This window comes from Hibiscus syriacus, unplaced genomic scaffold (genome assembly GCF_006381635.1).
Source record: "Hibiscus syriacus cultivar Baekdansim isolate YM2019G1 unplaced genomic scaffold, ASM638163v2 tig00112044_pilon, whole genome shotgun sequence".
In the NCBI taxonomy this organism is placed as follows: Eukaryota; Viridiplantae; Streptophyta; class Magnoliopsida; order Malvales; family Malvaceae; genus Hibiscus; species Hibiscus syriacus.
Genome location: NW_024063242.1, coordinates 489,016 through 502,273, shown reverse-complemented (window position 1 = coordinate 502,273; position 13,258 = coordinate 489,016). Strand labels below are relative to the sequence as shown.

Here is a 13,258-nt window from a genome sequence, read left to right as displayed (position 1 = left end):
CGCGCTTATCCTTCCAAATTTGTCCAGAAAATATGGATCACATGTTCATTACCTTTAAATCCCATGATTTGTCACATCTCTTGTTCTGTGCCCATCAACCTCTCTAAATGTGTATAAATGGATATAGGTATTTTGATAATATTAGAAAAAGAAAAACATTAAAATGAGTGTAAATTGTAAACTAATTTTGGTGATCTGTGTACCTCACAAATGAATTGTCATGGTACGGGCATACCCAACAGCATGCCTCAAACCATGTGCTGCCATCCCTACTTGGCTGTTACACATTCCGAAACGACATCCGATCCAATGTACGTCTTTGCTGCCATAATGCATGTGTACAATATTTAACAGGTATAAAGGTATGTAAGGTCTTTAAACTTTTCTCATAAAAATTAATGTCGTCCTAAAATTATTTTGTATTCAATATGATCCTTAAACTCATAAAAAAATTCAATACGGTCTTTGACCAATATTTTCATCTTTAATCATTACAATCAGTGGCAGAACTAGACATTTTATTTTGGAGGGGCCAATTATCGAGAATAATTTTAATAATACCTTTATCTATTAAATTTCGCATATTTATATATGATTTTATTAAACAAATGTAGATTTATTGGAATTTTTTATATAAATTCTCTACAAAATTCTTATTGGAAAGAAAATGAAATGAAATTATAGTAACATGTTTTGACACTCAAAATATAGATAGAACACTTAAAATGTTGAGAAAATTCATAGGATTTGACCTTTATTTATAGAATAAAGTAAGAGCCTGAAAGTGTTTAAAATATTATGTGAGATTGTTGAAAAAATTTAATTTTCATCCATTAAAATTTCAAAGAAATTTTTTTTGGTCTTCTCTAATGTAATTTTTATTATTTTATTTTATTTAAAAGTACTATAAATTTAAGGGAAAAGAAGAAATCATGATTTGAGAAATAAAAAAAATAATTAAATAAAAGCTCAAAAATAATTAAATTTATAGGTATACTAATTATATATTATCAATAACTTTTTAGTTCTAAGCTATTAGAAGTAAACAAATTAATATTTAATAATTAAGTTTAAATTCATATATTTATAATTTTTATTTATTAAAATTCAAATTTTATATACAAAATGTAGAAAAAAAGGCATAATTTACTAATGTCTATTTTTTTAGTTTAACTATCGATATTTGATTTATTAATCGATTATTTCAGATCAAATTTTGTGAATATCGATTATGAAACCGACAATTTTAACCTAGTTTGTTCTATTCACAAACGTAAAAATTCAAACTTTTGATTTTAATTAAAAAATTTAATATTTCATCCTACTAGATTAATTAGTTTTTGATTACTAACGTTTGATTTCAAGAGATACAATACTTTTGATTCCTCGTAATTCTATTCCATTTAATTACATTTTTCTTCATATATGATTTATTTAATTTAATTTTAATCTTAAATAATTTTTATGTTATTATCTAATCCAAAATCACTTATGATTAATGTTAATTTCTTTTAAAATTGTCGACAATTATTAACGAATTTTCAAGAAAAACAATTAGTCTCCAGATTTCTACAAAAATTATCATCGCTTATAGACAATTTTAATACTTACCGAAGCAAATGCCATAATTATCTAGGGGTAAATTAGCATTTAATATCTAAATTATTAGTTTTGATTCGTTTTAGTACTTAAACTTTTGTTTTTAAAATCATACTTAATTTTAGTTTTTTGTTTAGTTTTAGTATCTCAATGTAAAACAAATTGACATGTTTAGTACCTAAACTATCAATTTTGGTCCATTTTGATACCTAAATTATAATTTTTTTTTCAAAACTTAACGTTAAAATTTGAAGGGATACTAAAATGAAACAAAAATTAAACTTTAAGTATTTTTAAAAAAATGAAAGTTTAAGTATATGGACCAAATTTGATAGTTCAAATACTAAATATTGAATTTACCCATTGTTTAAATAGTTTCTTGATGTTTTTTTCCTAACTAAAGTTGCATTGTACTATAATTTTTGGCACAAGATTCCTCAGTAAGTTGCTTTAGACCATATAGACGATACGCGTGGTCCTACTGACTGACTTCTCTTGTTCACGTGACTTGCCCTTTCAGTTTCTCGCCCTCTTCTTCTTCCACACAGGTACGATCGTAAACATTTCAAACTTCTTTCCATAACAATACGTGATATTCATTTACTAAGTAAAAATAAAAAATGAGTAAATTATATTCTCGTTACTCAACTTTATTTTTACTCTTATTTTGATCAATAAAGTTTAAAATTTTTCAATTCAACCATTCATCTTTCTAATTGTTCTTAGCTTGATCAGTATATAATTAAATAATTAAAAATGTTATGACATAGTAACTTACACCAAAATGAAGTTATTTTGTTTATTTATAAAAAAACAAAATTTAGAGCAAAATGAAGTTATTTTGGATCTTTAAAATGTATTTTTTTCCTTCTTTTTCCACATTTATTATTTCCTTCCTTATTTCTTTCATTTCTTCAGCTCTCCCTAAGTTCGAACTAAACTTACATTTCAATCACCGTGTCAACCGCCGTTATTGCCACTACTGATGTTGGACGTCGATGAGTCTTAATTTTTTTTTATCAAATTCGTCTTGCCCCTTTGAACATTAATATAGTGTTCATTTAACTGGAAAACACCCAAAGTTCCATCAATCTATCATTTGACAACTTCAATCCATCGAACCACCATCGTGCAACATCACTTTCGACCAACCAACAATAATGTCAATCAGCTCATCTTTTCTTTCTTTACAAGTATTTTGGTTTTGTTTCTCGTATAAACTCTCCAAAAAGCCTCAAAATTACTACCATGCTTTCGGCTTTCTCCTACATCAATCTTAGCATTCGACTGTTAGATTACCATGATTTTGAGTTATATTATTATCACCGAATTATACATTTTCATCATTGAGGTTATTTATTCGATCAGTAGAGCATTGAGGATGAAAATGAGATTCATGACCTAAAATTGGTTACGGTGTTTATGGGTTGATTGTGAATGTTTTGGGTTTAGTTGAGGTTTTATGGATTCAAGTGAAATAAATGTCAAATTTAGATTAAATACGTCAATTTAAAAATTTCGGATCTAACTATCGCCATCAACAACAAACGTTGTAGTGGTCAGGCTAAAAAATTAATAAAGAGTTCTAAGCTATTACATAGATAGATAAATTGGCGAGTGATTAAAACATGAACAATTAAAAAATTTAATCATTAAATTAAAATTTTTAAGCTTCATTGACTAAGATAAGAATGAGAATAAAGTTGAATGATAATTTATCTAATTTACGAAAAATAGAAAAAAATTGAAGGGTAATAAGTTGTAATGGTGGTTGAAAAAATAAGGCTTAATGAATAAATAAGTATTCAATTATCTTTTGTTAACTTTAAGTGTTTAATTTTTACTTAAAGTAAATGTCTAACTTTTCTCATTACACTCATAGATTTTACACTTTAATGGCCGTTAAAAAATCATTAACTGGCATGTGTTATATTTATATTTTTTTGAAATTCTTATTTTAAAAAATAAAAAAATTATTTAAAAAAATCCTCCTTCCGACCCTTGGAGCAATTACCCCCAAATCCATTATCCCCTCTCGTCCCCCTTTCTCCTTAATCCCAATTAAATCTATCACTATTAAATTTAAGGTTAGAGATTTAGGATCTTCACCCATTAAATTAAGGGCTGGGAACTTAGAAGTTAGGGTTGACGACAAAAAAGATTATCAGTTAGTAGGTGACCAGTGATAAAGATATAGATCGAAAATAACTAACGATGATTGGAAACGAGGTTTAAAATTAGAGATTTTAATATTTTGTTTTTAAATATATTTTAAAGAAAATTTGGGTATTTTTATATAAAAATATTTTAAAGCTTTTATAAATAAAAATTGGTGACACGTGTAGTTAACGAGTTTTTTAATGACTGTTAGGACATACCTAAATGTGTAACGGGAAAAATATTAGACAACTGCTTTGAGTGAAATTTTTTTAGGCAGCTAATGTTTAAAAAGGTGTAATTTATGTACTTATTTTTACATTAAGTCAAAAATTAAAAATAAAAATTAGCAACATATATTTCTAAAATGCATTATTTTAATTTAAAATTGTAATATATAAAGAAAAAATATTACTAAGTTTATATAATTATATTCAATAAATAAACATTTAAAAATGTTGGCTTAATTATTGATTAAATTTTGACTCGGTTTATTTTTATTATTGTAATAATTATAAAAATATTTTTTAATAGTCTAGAATAATTAAAAGATAATATTAGTTGAGAACTTTTTAAGTAATTAATAATGCTTGCATCTTACATATCCAACTACTTGAGTCCAACTCTTTAGAGGTAATAACACTCAATTTTACTTAGGGGTGTTCACTGTTCGGTTAAAACCGAATTAACCGATCGAATCGAAATTTCAGTTGGTTAATCAGTCGGTTAATTTTGGGTTCGGTCGGTTAACGGTTAATGATTTTTTTCAAATTTCGGTTTCGATTAATTCGGTTCGAAATCAGTTAATTAACTGAATTAACCGACTTAACCGAAATTATGAATATATATAATATATTATTTAGCTTTAGAGGTGTTTGAACTCGATTTTTACTGAATTATCCGACCAAATTAACCATATAAACCAAATAATATTTATTTAATATGTATTATTTTATAAATTTTGGTAATTCGGTTAACCGAATTTAGTTCGGTTCGGTTAATTTTTTTTAGAAAAAATCAGTTCGATTATGGTTAATTAGGAAAAAAATCAATTAATAGAATTGGTAATCGATTCGATCGGTTAATAACTTGTTACTTATAAAACCACTTAATGAGTTAACAAAAAAATATAAGTTTAAACGTATATAAATATATATTTTCATTAATTTTTGAAGATTATTTATATAACTTAAATATTTTATATTATTTTAAATTTTACTAACTGTCACATCTTCAAATTAATATGAATTAAAGATTAATGACCAAAATATAATAATCGATAATTAGTGATTTAAATTTAATAAGAGTGACCAAAATTTAATTTTTTAAATTTAACGAGTAAAAATATACAGATATAAAAAGAAAAATGATAAAATCCTATAATTTATCCAAATCGTTAATATCTGAAAATGAATTTGAAATATTTAAAAAACCCTTTTAAATAAATTCTCAATAACCCTATTTTTTTTCTGTATCTCACTCATCTAGCCCACATTTTAAGTATTCTCGTTTAAAAGATGTTTTTTTTATACAAATGAAATTATTAAGTGTTTTTTTATATAAATATAAATATATTTTACAAAAACTATTTATTTATTTTTTACAAAAACTCTGGGCCTCGACTCCTTCGTCCCGCTGATAAGTCCACCGGGTGTAGCCGGTTATGCCGGTTGTTTAGTGGGTTACGAATTGAAAGAGGTTTAAATGATTGCATTGCGTCGCAGTTTTGACACAGATAAACAGAGAGACGATAGAAGAAGAAAAAGAAAGAAACCAGAGAGAAAGATAAAAGCTTATTGTTTATGTTATTTTTGGAATTTCAGTTTTCGCGAGTGAACGAGCTCTGATCTCATCTGCTGCAATTTATACAGGTGATGAGGGATTTAGAGCTGAGCGGTGAGTTGTTGGTTTTTTTTGCAGAAGGAAAGAGGAAGAGTAAAGTGACTAGAGATAAAAAAGTGGACAGGAAGACAGAGAAATCAGAATTGATTGATTGATGCAAAACAAAAAGATTGGTGGTGAATGAGAGGAATACAGGTTGTTTGGTCGATTTGATTATTGTCTCTGGGATAGTTGGTTTCTTTCTTTCTTTCTTATTTTTAAACGAGAGCGGGTTTTGGTTGTTTGAGTTGAATTCGAGTCAGGGTTTTTTAGTTTTAAGGAAGATTGAGTTTATCGGATGAGACATCTGAGCTGAAAACATTTTGGCAACGGTAAAGGAAAAAATGACAACCATGGAAGTATCGATGAGAGGAAATTGTGTTAACGGAAGAGGAGAAAGCTTTTCTTCTGGTTATAGCGAGTCAATTGATGCTCGGACACCATGGAAGGGCAAAACGGTCACTCAACTCGTAAACCTGCCGTCAAAGGTATAATGGCTTCCTCTTCCGTTTATGGCTATCATCGGGTTCTTATTTATTTATTTTTAATTTTCCGTTTTATGTTTATTTCGGTTTTGTTTCGTGTCTAGAAAATATAGACCCAGAAACACCGCTGTATACGGAGCTTTGGCGTGCATGTGCCGGACCTCTGGTGACCGTCCCTCTCGAAGGAGAGCGCGTGTTCTACTTTCCCAAGGTCACATAGAACAGGTTCTCTTCTACTCTATTTTCTCTTCTGTCTTTTTTTTTTCTTTTCGTGTTAGTATTTTTTATTGGTGAATGAATACGATTTTTTGAAGCGGATCTTTCTCTTTATCATGTTTTATTTTCATTTCTATTTTTTGGGTTTCTTCTTCTTACTATTAAGCACAAGTTCATGGTGAATCAGGTTGAGGCGTCTACTAATCAGGTTCAGACCAGAATATGCCACTGTATAATCTTCCATCTAAGATCCTTGTCGGGTGATTAACATTCAATTAAGGTACCTTTGCACCGCTTTATTGCAACTTGAATGGTTTTGTTTTGCTAGTGAGGCTAAAATCCTTGTGCTGTTAACTATTTAGGCTGAACCAGATACTGATGAAGTTTTTGCACAAGTGACTCTGCTTCCTGAACCTACCGTAAGTTTCGGTTTCTACTTTGTATTTTGTTATTATTAGAAGATAACGAGGAATTGAATTTCTAATGAGTTTGTTCTTTGAACTATCTATATCTTAGCAGCAAGATGAGAATACCGTGGACAAGGAGCCTCCTGTTCCTCAACCCCCACAGTTCCACGTTCATTCCTTTTGCAAGACCTTGACTGCCTCAGATACAAGCACCCATGGTGGGTTTTCGGTGCTCAGGCGACATGCTGATGAATGTCTTCCACCATTGGTTTGTGTCTTGTCTGATGCAGATGCATAGTTGATAGTTCCTTTCCTTCTTTCCTATGTGATAATTAGGTTGTGATTCATTTGAGCTTGTTTAACAGGATATGTCACGACAACCTCCAACACAGGAATTGATTGCTAAGGATTTGCATGGAAATGAGTGGCGATTCAGGCATATCTTCAGGGGTAACTGATACTTTCAAACCTTGTTGGTTTAACATGAAATGTTGGATTATGAACTGTTTTTACAAGTGCGGGTCATTATATATATTTTATTTCTGATCTCATTATTACATGTTAATTCCCTTTTCTTTATATAATTTGGTTCACTTGTTGATGTGCATATCAGGTCAACCACGTAGGCACTTACTTCAAAGTGGTTGGAGTGTTTTTGTGAGTTCCAAGAGGCTTGTCGCAGGGGATGCGTTTATATTTTTAAGGTTTGCAATTGCATGTTTCCTCGCATGTGCTCTGAAATTTGGTGTTTCAAATTAAATTCTTAGTTTGAGCTTGAGTAATTTTGGTGAGATGATTTGCAACTTCAGAGGTGAGAATGGAGAATTACGTGTTGGTGTAAGAAGAGCTTTGAGGCATCAGGGCAATGTTCCTCCATCAGTAATATCAAGTCATAGCATGCATCTTGGTGTGCTTGCAACAGCATGGCATGCCTTCACAACACGAACCATATTTACTGTGTATTACAAACCTAGGTATGAAGATCTTGCTAACTTATTTTTACATGATTTGTCATTTTTCCTGGATTGATATGCTAATCCACTTCAAATAGATCACTACTTGATGAGTTCTGAAATTTAACATTGCTATTTGGTAAAAGAATTCATTGTAGGTTCTTGTATTTACACTTGCCAATTTTCTGTTATAGGACAAGCCCAGCTGAGTTTATTGTTCCATATGATCAGTACATGGAGTCATTAAAGAACAATTACTCAATAGGGATGAGATTCAAAATGAGATTTGAAGGCGAAGAAGCTCCTGAACAGAGGTATATCTTCTGTCCTCCTTTCTCTGTGAAGATACTATTTCCTTGTAGGCTACATCGGAACATTATTTATGAAGTGCCATAGTATTTTACTGCATGAGTGCAACAGTTTTCAAACATGATATGGGAGCAAGCTGAAGGTTTTAATTTTTTTATATTACAGGTTTACTGGAACAATAGTTGGAATAGAAGATGCTGATGCAAAAAGGTGGCAGGACTCCAAATGGAGATGCCTCAAGGTATAATTTATTTAATTTGAAATGTTAGGATACTGAACTAAATGGTAGAAACTCGGGACTCTGAAACAATAATTAATACCCCTTACAGGTGCGATGGGATGAGACATAGAATACCTCGTCCAGAGAGAGTTTCTCCTTGGAAATTGAACCTGCTTTGGCTCTTCCAGCCTTGAATCCACTTCCAATGCCCAGGGCCAAAAGGCCTCGACCCCATGCAGTACCTTCATCACCTGATTCCTCTTTACTTACTAGGGAAGGTAGGTCCTTTCTGAATTCAAGGTTTCGTAATTTATTTTCGTGTATATCTCATCTAGAAAGATCGAATAATTGAATTCATCTCTAGGTTCATCCAAAGTTACTATAGACCCTTCAACAGCTGGTGGGTTGTCAAGGGTCTTGCAAGGTCAAGAATTCTCGACCTTGAGAGGCAATTTTGCGGAGAGTATTGAGTCTGACACTGCTGAAAAATCGATGATGTGGTCACCTGTAGATAATGAGAAGATTCACGTGGTTTCTGCTTCAAGAAGATTTGGTTCAGAGAACTGGAGGACGTCCTCCGGGAGGCATGAACCAACATACACAAATCTGCTCTCAGGGTTTGGATCAAATGCTGATTCCACACATGGGTATTGTTCATCCTTGGTTGATCAAACTTTTTTGGTTGGTAAAACTATGAAAAAACAAGCATTAGATCAAGAAAGGAAGCTTGGGCCTTGGTCCCTCGGGCCTTCTGGTCTGTCACTGAAGTTGGCTGACACAAATGCAATGCTCCCTTGGCAAGATTCTGGCGTGCCTTCCAAATCCTTAGGAAATGGTCAATGTAGTGGTTTTGGTGACTATCCTGTACTTCAAGGCCATAGGATTGAACACTCAAACGGAAACTGGTTGATGCCTCCCCCAAATTCTCATTATGAGAAGAGTCCAGTCCAATCTCGAGATTTAATGCCTGCACCGTTGGTACAAGAACGTGAGAATGGAAAATCTGGTGAAGGAAACTGCAAGCTCTTTGGTATTCCTCTCATTAGTAATTCTGTTGCATCAGAGCCCACTGTCACTCATGTTAATGCATTGAATAAGCCTGTGGGTCATATGCAAGCTGCATCTCACCATGTTCGTACTTTTGAATCTGACCAAAGATTTGAAAACTCGAAGGTCTCACAGTTAGTGGATGTGGAGGACTTGTCTAATTTTAATGAGCTTGAGAAACAACCTCATGCTCGAGAGATTCAAAGCAAGCCTTCTAGTGCTTCAATTAGGAGTTGTACTAAGGTTCCCCCCCTTTTGTTATCTTGACATTTTATGCTCTCTGTTATTAAATCTGCAAGTAATTGGGGTCTGTTTATCTTTATTTTCAGGTTCACAAGCAGGGGATTGCTCTTGGTAGGTCTGTGGATCTTACTAAGTTCAACAACTATGATGAACTTATTGCTGAACTGGATCAATTATTTGAATTTAGAGGCGAGTTAATGGCCCCTAAAAGGAATTGGCTTGTTGTTTATACCGATGACGAGGGTGATATGATGCTTGTTGGAGATGATCCTTGGCAGTTAGTATTCTTGCATTCATTCTACGACACCATTTCACTTGTTTAATATGTTGGATGGCATTACTGAGTTCTTTTTTATTTATTTATTATTTTTTGAATTAGGGAATTTTGTGCAATGGTTCGCAAGATTGGTATCTACACTAGAGAGGAGGTACAGAAGATGAAGCCAGGATCACTGAGTTCAAAGGGTGAGGACAATTCAGTTTCTGCAGGAGGCCTGGACGGACGGAAATGATATGTCCATCGACATCTAGTGCAGAGAATTGCTAGGCTTTTCTTAATGATTCTCGGTAATGTTCTAGGTGTATATGAACTCCTAGTTTTTGCTTTCGTCTTCCTGTTTCAGCATAGGGGAAACTTATTACACAGCTAGTAACCTGTTCTGTTATTGTTTCAGCTTTTTGTTAAGAGGCATTGGCAGTAAGTTAATCTTCTAAACCAGAATCAGATATAGATGGCACAGATAGTAGTATAGTCAAATTTTGGACATGCTGTGGAGGTAATAGTTTAAAATGTCCTCTATATGCATAAATTATGTAAACCCGAATCTGTGTTTTTGAGTGCGGCTACACCCGCCGTTACTTTTGCAGCTCCCCCCTCCGCCTCCCCCGTGTACAGAGGATGTATTTCGACCTGTGAATGTAAGTTAATACATCATCCAATGTTCTAATTAAAGCATGTCATTTTGCTGGTTTATGTTTTATATCATCTCCGCAAATAGTTACCACCAAGTAGCATCATAATGGCAATGTGGCAGATCCGGTAAGTGATTGCCATTGAACCATGCATTAATGTTTTCCAGGAAAGGAGACTGCCAGATGAGTATCATTAAAATTTAAATACGAATCAATAAAAAGTAAATATATATAATTAAAAATGTTAGATACATGACATCAAAGAAAAAACTTAAGTATCTAATTAAATCATTAAAAAAATTAAATACCAAATTACAGGCAAAATACTAAAATTAGACACGAAATTATATTTACCATTTTAGAATTGAAAAATAAGTGCTACAACAATCATGTTACTGCATACATCTTTAACCATTCACAACAAGAAAGCCCAAAGGCAAAACCCAACTTTCTTTAGAATCAATATAAAAGTAGAATCTTTAATACCAATAATGTATTACCTGAACGATTTACATGAGTTGTTACCAAAGTCGAATTTCCCTGAGGCTTCCTAATGCTAGCAACTCGTAGTCTATCCGGCTGCCTCGCCTCGCTTCGCTACGAATCCCTTCTCGGTGCCCATCGTCACGCACTCGAAGACCTTGCAAACTTCCAAATACAATGCCAAGGGTATAAACACCTGCACAACGGTTCGGGAAAAAAAATCAGCTGTCTTATGGTGTAAAACAGAGAGGAAATGCGGACTACGACTGTTAGTTCATAGATATATCTTTCACTTGTCGAGTTGCAATCCTTACTTCCCCCCAATCAACTGTTGGTTTCACAGGTCCAACAAAGTCGGTTAAAAATGGCTTTAAGTTGGTGAAGAGAGTGGAAAATAGACATTGCTTACTGCTACATCCAATGGGACAAGATAAGATGTTTGCTCGGGTTCAGCGTCGATACCATGTTAGTTTTTCATGGCGTGTTTTCGAAAAAACCGAATAGAATAGAAAGGGAACACGAAAAAAAAAACGCTTACCAGTTCTGGAAATGGGGCTTGAGGGTATGCTGACATTGCTTGAGAGACATAATGCTCATCTGTTATCTGGCACAAAATGCATTTAACGGATGCAACAAGATCCATCACCTCAGTACCTAAAAATACTAGGTTGCTAAATCGTGCGTACGTCTAGGAACAATTGCTATTCTACAAGATGAAAAGCAATTGAGTCGAAGCTCCATATCATAAACTTACCATAGTCGTCTTGAAAAGTACTTGCAGGAATCACAGTTCGTATCTAAATTATCAGAAGATAAAGGAGAATGTGCATTAATTCTGATTTCTAAAGCAACTAAAGGAACAAGCACCTATGTTTACTTGAACTCCAGTGTGAGAACTGGATAAGGATACGACCGTACGGGCACAACATAAGCGTGTTCCTTTCTAAGTTTTTCCATCTATTTGGAGGGTCTCTTAAAGGGGGCGTTTGGTTCACCCCGGAATAATCTTTTTCGGAATTGTATTTTCCTGTTTGGTTCACACAAAAGATCATTACCATGTAATAACTTATTACAAATAGTAGTATTTTTGGGTTAAAATGGTAGAAATGTCATTACCTCCAATTTTGTAGGTAATGAACAATTTCCATCATTTTGGATAGAAATATCCTTGAAATATTAATTTTTTTTAATATAGATCATTTTCAATTCTTATTCTTCGTGCTTTACTCTAAATTATAAATATAATAATAATAATAGTATTGTAGACACCCGTTTTTGTCCGGGTCTTTTTTTATACTATTATTAGTTATTATTTTATTTTTATTATTATCATTATTATTAATTAAATCTAATGACATTTTACATCATTTTTACAGGCCAATCCTCAAGCCCAACTACAACAGGCCAGCCAATGACCCAGTACCCTGAACCAACCCAGACTCGGATCAGACCTGACCCGAGTACATGTGACAACCCAGATAGGGTTTCTTCTCAAGCTCCAGCCCCACCACCATCACTGTTCCGGCCTGACCCCAACTGTTTCACTATTGTCATCTACAGCAAAACCAATCAAGAAAATATATCATATACAGTTCAAATCTCACAAAAATCTGAACTCCAAATTAAAATACCAATAAATCCCTAAATATTCGGGATTTCTATCCCACCAAATCAGAAAAAACCATGCCCTACACTAGGTATCATCATCTCACCAAATACTCAACATAAATCAAGGGAACCAAACGGGAGAAAGGGGGGACATTCGGTGAAGGCTAGTTTCAAAAAAAATAGAGAGATTCGGGGATTTGAAAAAACCATTCGAACAGAAAAAAAATACAAATAAAATCGAGAAGAAAAGAGAGGAAGAGAAAAAGAGATTTTACCATAGTTCAAAGCTTGGGAAGCTTGAAGGTCACCGAGAGTTTCGAACTTTCGAAGGTAAAACTCTAGATCTAGGAGTTTAAAGTGAGATTTGTGTTAAGTGGGTTTGATTTTTGGGTTAAGGGTAGAGAGAGGGAGCTTTTGAGGTGATTTTCGCTCTTTCACCGCCGTTGGCCGCCGTGAGCTCCGTCGGCGGCAGCCATTGCTTCTCTCCCCGATGAGGGAGTTGAGAGAATCCCTCCCTTTCTTTCTTCTCTGGTTTTTGTCAAAGGAAGCAAATGAGAAAGATGAAATGAGAAAGCTTTAGGCTTAGGGTTATATATCTCCCACGAAATGACGTAGTTTCAGGGGGGACCAGTATGTAATTTCATCGTGTGGGTTAACTACAATTTTAGTCCATAGGATCTTGTAATCTAATTATTACACCATTAAATGAAGTTCCACTTTCTTTGATTTAAAGCACTT

General features: G+C 33.1%; 1 pseudogene; it reads left to right on the top strand.

The window, feature by feature from the left end:
- Positions 1-5,496: 5,496 nt before the first annotated feature.
- On the top strand, positions 5,497-10,161 carry LOC120174318 (annotated as a pseudogene).
- The last annotated feature ends 3,097 nt before the right edge of the window (positions 10,162-13,258 follow it).